We start from the raw sequence: 7,500 nt of genomic DNA, 5'->3' as shown, positions 1-7,500 counted from the left end.
GCCTAATCTCGCGAACGAAAGAACGAGCCATTCGCAGTACCTTCCTCGTGTGCGCGCCGCTTTCAGAGAGGCAACAATGCAGTCGACGTGACCGGCCTTTTTCTCTCAGTCTGACTTTTGTGGAATACACAGCGGGTAGCGGGGACTAAGGGAGGGACGGAGGGCTGGAATTCTATTGCTGAGTCGGTTGAATGTTCTCGCAAGCCTCGATCAGCGCGATGATCCAGCGAGCGAAGAGATTACGCGAGTGATATGCTCTAGTGTGGTAGATTATTTAAGTGATGCTTCAGGCTGTTTTTGTATGGTATGAACTGGTTGAGGTATGAACAGTTGAATGACGTTCCCCGCTCTTTTTTCCATTCCTTAGCTTCCACTGATTATTGTCAAGTACATTTTCTTCATTAAAAGAAGTTTACTGTACACATACATATTTAATGGTATTTATTCTTAAAAAAAATACAAACCAAGAAACCTTGAAAGTGGCCCATGATAACTTGTTTATGAAAGGCTCTAATACGCCTTCGACAGAACTACTATACTACTATACTACAGTTATAGTAAAGGCTCCAAATCTCGTGGTGGCAAATGACATTCAGGCTAATACCCGACCTTTTGATTAATCGTGAAGATTATATCACGAGGCTACACTAAAGCAGTCGGTACAAATTTTACATTCAAGGGTATTGGTTGTGTGTGTGTGTGTGTGTGTGTGTGTGTGTGTGTGTGTGTGTGTGTGTGTGTGTGTGTGTGTGTGTGTGTGTGTGTGTGTGAATGCAAGTGGCAGTGATTACAGTAGTTAATGAGCAAAAAATATATAAATACCAGTTTGCTTTAGGCTTCATTCATAAGGAGCTTCCGTCCCTCTTCGAGTCATCCATTCAATCCATATAAGTGTGCTCTGCTTGTACGTTTTCTCATCTACACACACACACACACACACACAGACACACACACACACACACACACACACACACACACACACACACACACACACACACACACACACACACACACACACACACACACACACACACACACACACACACACACACACACACACACACACGTTTATGTTATTATTTTTTTTTTTTTTATCTTTTTTTTACTTTCAGCTTTCCGCAGAAATAAAACATCTTTTACATGAAAATCGCGTCGAAGGGACAGTAGGCAGCGCGTGAGTCTCATAATCTTAAGGTCCTGGGTTCGATCCTAACTCGAGACATGTGAATTTTGTTTTTCTTTCTTTTTTGTCAAAAGTTATATTTAACCTTAGTTTAAGACTAGCCGACAAACTAGATTGATCGAGATCTAACAATATAGTCATTTGTTTATGAGTAACCTACAGCACTGCATACTGTACCACCTGAGCATACATACTGTACAGATTCTTATCTTTGGTTTCCAAAATATGACTTTCCTGTCTGTCAGAAATTGATATAAGGAAAGTGAAAGTTGCCTCGATGGCGCAGTAGGCAGCGCGTGAGTCTCATAATCTCAAGGTCGTGAGTTCGATCCTCACTCGGGGCATTAAGTTTTTGTGACGTCAGATGTAACAGTTTCAAGAATTCAGCGATCTTGCGGTTCGCTGATGCACAAGGTCGCGAGTTCGATCCTCACTTGGTAGTTATTTTCAATGCCTTGCAGCATAAGATGTTGCAAATAGCGGTTGTGTAGTCGCAAACAATTGTCATATGTCCTATATAATAGCCAATCCTTTATATATGTGCGTGTGTGATACGTAAATGTATTCATATGTATACACATGAATACATATGCATATATATGTACACATATGTAGTCATATATGTATGTTTATATGCGTATACATATATGTTTATATGTTTATATACGTATATATATATATGTATATGTATATTTGTATATCTGTATATATATACATATATGCGTATATATATGCAAATATGTGTATATATATGCGTATATGTGTATATATATATATATATGCATGTATATGTATATGAATATATATGTATTTGTGTATGTACGTATGTATTGTTTGCATATGCATAAGCATGTGTGCAGACATATGCAGAGAATGTGTTTTATTCTAGTAAAATGAACAATTTTATGGGATATACATTTATATATAGATTATGTTTATATTAAATGCACCCTCGTATAGTCACTAATGTGTGTGGAAGACTTAAATGAAAAAACATTCCCGTGCCGGGAATCGAACCCGGGCCTCGCGGGTGAGAGCCGCGTATCCTAGCCACTAGACCACACGGGATATGATGAATAAGTGTGATTAAAAAATTGTAAAAAAAATAATAATGCTGACAAATATAAATAAATAAATAACGAACATATAAAATAAAGTAAAAATATGTATATATACTATATTCTGCGTTTACAGATATTACTATTAACATTTATGCATTATGATTTGTCTACATGATACTTAATTACATCCTTAGTAAAGTGTGCAATAATATGTTTTTAATGTAAGCAACCATTTTCAGGTAGGGGAAGGTAATTAGTAGTGAAGGTATGAATATAGTTGTGGAAAATAATAAAAGAAATACAAATTAACTGTATAGATCATGGCATTTCATGATATTCTGTGCAATTTAGCGGCCCTTTAACTATTTTGCTGAATATTCTAAAAAAAATGTACGCCTTCTTAATTTGATGGTTTACAGGGCACATTACTACTTCTGGAATAATTCGTTATGATTCATAGATTGAGCATGGAATTACTATTATTATGTATATTAATCGTGAGCATATGATATATGAGGGAGGTACGCCCTTGTATAAATTATCCTTCGAACCGGATTCGAACCAGTGACCTATGGATGTCTGCTTCCGAACCGACTACAGTCCACCGCTCTACCAACTGAGCTATCGAAGGTCATAAGTATAAGTTAATTATGTTATATAGGAAAGGTATGTTCGATCATGGTCATTCCCTCTACTTCAGGTTACTGGTAACTTACTTCTTTGAAGATAAAAAGTATCCGGTATTTGATGTATTAAACTAGTCCAGTCACTTTACTTTATGACCTCTAACAACAAGGTGCCGAACAAGTACCCAAGCTCTTAGCATAATATTTAGCTAAGATATTTTTGTGTTACACCGTGAATAGTTTGTTTTCTCATGATGCAGCTACTGTACCTATGTTAGATCTTTGGTTAGACCAGTGGTTTCAAACTTTTTAAATCCCATGGCTCATTTTTGCCATAACCGAATACTCGCCTATGTATATATGTATCTGTCTGTCTCTCTCTCTCTCGCTCTCTCTCTCTCTCTCTCTCTCTCTCTCTCTCTCTCTCTCTCTCTCTCTCTCTCTCTCTCTCTCTCTCTCTCTCTCTCTCTCTCTCTATCTATCTATCTATCTATCTATCTATCTATCTATCTATCTATCTATCTATCTATCTATCTATCTATCTATCTATCTATCTATCTATCTATCTATCTATCTATCTATCTATCTATCTATCTATCTATCTATCTATCTATCTATCTATCTATCTATCTATCTATCTATCTATCTATCTATCTATCTATCTATCTATCTATCTATCTATCTATCTATCTATCTATCTATCTATCTATCTATCTATCTATCTATCTATCTATCTATCTATCTATCTATCTATCTATCTATCTATCTATCTATCTATCTATCTATCTATCTATCTATCTATCTATCTATCTATCTATCTATCTATCTATCTATCTATCTATCTATCTATCTATCTATCTATCTATCTATCTATCTATCTATCTATCTATCTATCTATCTATCTATCTATCTATCTATCTATCTATCTATCTATCTATCTATCTATCTATCTATCTATCTATCTATCTATCTATCTATCTATCTATCTATCTATCTATCTATCTATCTATCTATCTATCTATCTATCTATCTATCTATCTATCTATCTATCTATCTATCTATCTATCTATCTATCTATCTATCTATCTATCTATCTATCTATCTATCTATCTATCTATCTATCTATCTATCTATCTATCTATCTATCTATCTATCTATCTATCTATCTATCTATCTATCTATCTATCTATCTATCTATCTATCTATCTATCTATCTATCTATCTATCTATCTATCTATCTATCTATCTATCTATCTATCTATCTATCTATCTATCTATCTATCTATCTATCTATCTATCTATCTATCTATCTATCTATCTATCTATCTATCTATCTATCTATCTATCTATCTATCTATCTATCTATCTATCTATCTATCTATCTATCTATCTATCTATCTATCTATCTATCTATCTATCTATCTATCTATCTATCTATCTATCTATCTATCTATCTATCTATCTATCTATCTATCTATCTATCTATCTATCTATCTATCTATCTATCTATCTATCTATCTATCTATCTATCTATCTATCTATCTATCTATCTATCTATCTATCTATCTATCTATCTATCTATCTATCTATCTATCTATCTATCTATCTATCTATCTATCTATCTATCTATCTATCTATCTATCTATCTATCTATCTATCTATCTATCTATCTATCTATCTATCTATCTATCTATCTATCTATCTATCTATCTATCTATCTATCTATCTATCTATCTATCTATCTATCTATCTATCTATCTATCTATCTATCTATCTATCTATCTATCTATCTATCTATCTATCTATCTATCTATCTATCTATCTATCTATCTATCTATCTATCTATCTATCTATCTATCTATCTATCTATCTATCTATCTATCTATCTATCTATCTATCTATCTATCTATCTATCTATCTATCTATCTATCTATCTATCTATCTATCTATCTATCTATCTATCTATCTATCTATCTATCTATCTATCTATCTATCTATCTATCTATCTATCTATCTATCTATCTATCTATCTATCTATCTATCTATCTATCTATCTATCTATCTATCTATCTATCTATCTATCTATCTATCTATCTATCTATCTATCTATCTATCTATCTATCTATCTATCTATCTATCTATCTATCTATCTATCTATCTATCTATCTATCTATCTATCTATCTATCTATCTATCTATCTATCTATCTATCTATCTATCTATCTATCTATCTATCTATCTATCTATCTATCTATCTATCTATCTATCTATCTATCTATCTATCTATCTATCTATCTATCTATCTATCTATCTATCTATCTATCTATCTATCTATCTATCTATCTATCTATCTATCTATCTATCTATCTATCTATCTATCTATCTATCTATCTATCTATCTATCTATCTATCTATCTATCTATCTATCTATCTATCTATCTATCTATCTATCTATCTATCTATCTTAACATAAGCTCACAAACATTTGCAAGTACAACGAATATGAAAATGGTTGGATTTATTACTAACATGTTCAAATACTCAGGGTCGCTAGTCCAGGTTAAGACTGTACTTAGGGTCCAGGTTAAGACTGTATTTAAGGTTGGGAAACACTGGCTTAGAGCATCAGCGTCTCGTTTTCTGCCACAGTAAGAATTTTAAAATTCATATGGAGAAAATATTACAACTGATGGCACTACCTGAAAAAAAATACAGGAACGAACAAAACGCTTGTTTCCCAATCTTATTTTCATTCTATCTTTCTTGCCCGTGGAATCGTCGTTTGCTGGGTTTACGTTTGCCAGGGAAATAATAAAAAAAAATAGTTGCCAGTCCTTTTAATCTATTTTTTTATTTATTTTTTCATCATAAGTCTGTTACACTTAGTATAATCGTCCTTCTTCCTTAACCCTTTTCTACTTTGCCGACCCTTACCTTATATTATACCCCAGCAGCTCCCCCTCTCTAGCCTTTGAACTAAATTGCTACCATATAGTACTGATTAACCTGTAACATCTTAGACGTATTGCCCTTCTCATAATGCCATTTCTACCCTTTCCGTTGCAATTCTTCATCATAGTGCTATTTCACCTCAGATGTATAGCTCAGTTATTCGATTCGTACATTAACCATTTATATTTGATGCCGTTACACGTGAATTTCTTACGCCTTATTCACATATATATAGGAATTATGCCGCCCCCCATACCCCACAAACTTGGCCCCGGTAGTAGAGTAGGGCCTGAAGTTTACCAGGGATATTGCTTGGTAAAATAGGAAGCTGCATGCTGATGGCACTACCTGAAAAAAAAATAGAGGAACGAACAAAACGCTTCTGTTTCACAATCCTATTTTCATTCTATCGTTCTATAGAATGACCACCGCCCCTCAACCCTTGCCTTGGAACAAAAGGAATCCTTGTATTCACGGGAGAATGGAGACTATAAGCGACTTGTGGACTGAATTAAAAGGCAAAGCGAGTTGCACACCTTATGTTACGGCTATCGTTATGGTCATCTCCCACGCCGATGGTAGCAACTAGTTGTTCCCATAATTTCCAATTGGAACTTATCATACGAGATCAACTACCAGGCAACCAGCTTTGCGATGGCTCGGTACCGCAACCTGCGTCCGCCACACGCACTTGCCGCCACTCGCTGTAAAGCATTGCTTCCATTGCGAGCTTTCATACGGCGCAATCTGTATTCATCACCGTCGCTCACTGTCCACTTCTCAGTCTTCACGCTCTAGGAACACTCAGGCCTGGGCGATGGACGATTGTAAAGATGGTGGAGGAGAAAATGAATAGAGAGACCTGATATGTGAAGTAGAGAAACGTCCAATAATATTGAACCGAGCTGAAAAAAGGAGCGCGTGTCGATGAGCCACTAGTCTCACAGCATTTAGTTGCTGCCACCGGTTGCGGACACCAGTGTGAAAGAATCTGTAAAATATACAACTTGCAGGCGCACCATTTTATTCGGTAAGGCTCGAAAAAGTGTCGCTATATATTATTTCTGTATAATTGCAGTATATTATCAATTTCCGCATGCATTGGTAGAAAAAACAAAAAGAAAATTTGAATGTTATAGAATATCGATATATTACTCAACATAAATGTGTGTAAAACTTTTGCCTTTGTCCCAAGACACTCGATTGAAGCTACGAAGAATGAAGCAGGCCTATTGACCAACTGAACTGGCGCAATTAGTAAATAACGCCTCTTTCCCAAAGGCCCAGAAAATACAGCTTCTGCGGCTTATCAAGAAAAGAGATGACATAATGTTTTTGAAGAGTGAGCCTTACATAATCGAAATGAAAAAATGCTATTTTTAAGGACAATACCCTAATCCTCTCGGTGTTTTAGGTTCACATACAAATGATACGCATAATATCAATAATTAATTTGTGAATAAGAAATAACATCGTTTAATAAAGTTTCAGTGCTAAATGTTGCATTCTTTTACAATTTTGAAGCTTAAGGAGGACGAAATTACAGGAGAATGTTAAAAACAGTCTGTGGCCCAGCACCAGTGAGGCCAAGTATGTCAGGGGAATATGTTCTGGCTTCATCAGTGATGGCGCAACCAGGCTTATGAAACCTTTGAACACCAAGTGAACCCCATTAATGA

General features: G+C 34.8%; 3 non-coding genes across 3 annotated transcripts; 1 reads left to right on the top strand and 2 right to left on the bottom strand.

Annotated features, from left to right (window-relative positions):
* The first annotated feature begins 1,454 nt into the window (after positions 1-1,454).
* Trnam-cau lies at positions 1,455-1,527 on the top strand. Its single transcript has one exon. It is a non-coding gene; the product is annotated as a tRNA-Met (tRNA).
* A 652-nt stretch (positions 1,528-2,179) lies between these two features.
* Positions 2,180-2,251, bottom strand: Trnae-cuc. The gene has a single exon. It is a non-coding gene; the product is annotated as a tRNA-Glu (tRNA).
* Positions 2,252-2,785: 534 nt separating this feature from the next.
* Positions 2,786-2,875, bottom strand: Trnay-gua. The gene is given in 2 exon segments: positions 2,786-2,821; positions 2,839-2,875. It is a non-coding gene; the product is annotated as a tRNA-Tyr (tRNA).
* Positions 2,876-7,500: the final 4,625 nt, after the last annotated feature.

This window comes from Penaeus chinensis, chromosome 15 (genome assembly GCF_019202785.1).
Source record: "Penaeus chinensis breed Huanghai No. 1 chromosome 15, ASM1920278v2, whole genome shotgun sequence".
NCBI lineage: Eukaryota > Metazoa > Arthropoda > Malacostraca > Decapoda > Penaeidae > Penaeus > Penaeus chinensis.
Note: the sequence above shows the minus strand (reverse complement) of the source record. Positions and strands in the feature narration are given on the sequence as shown.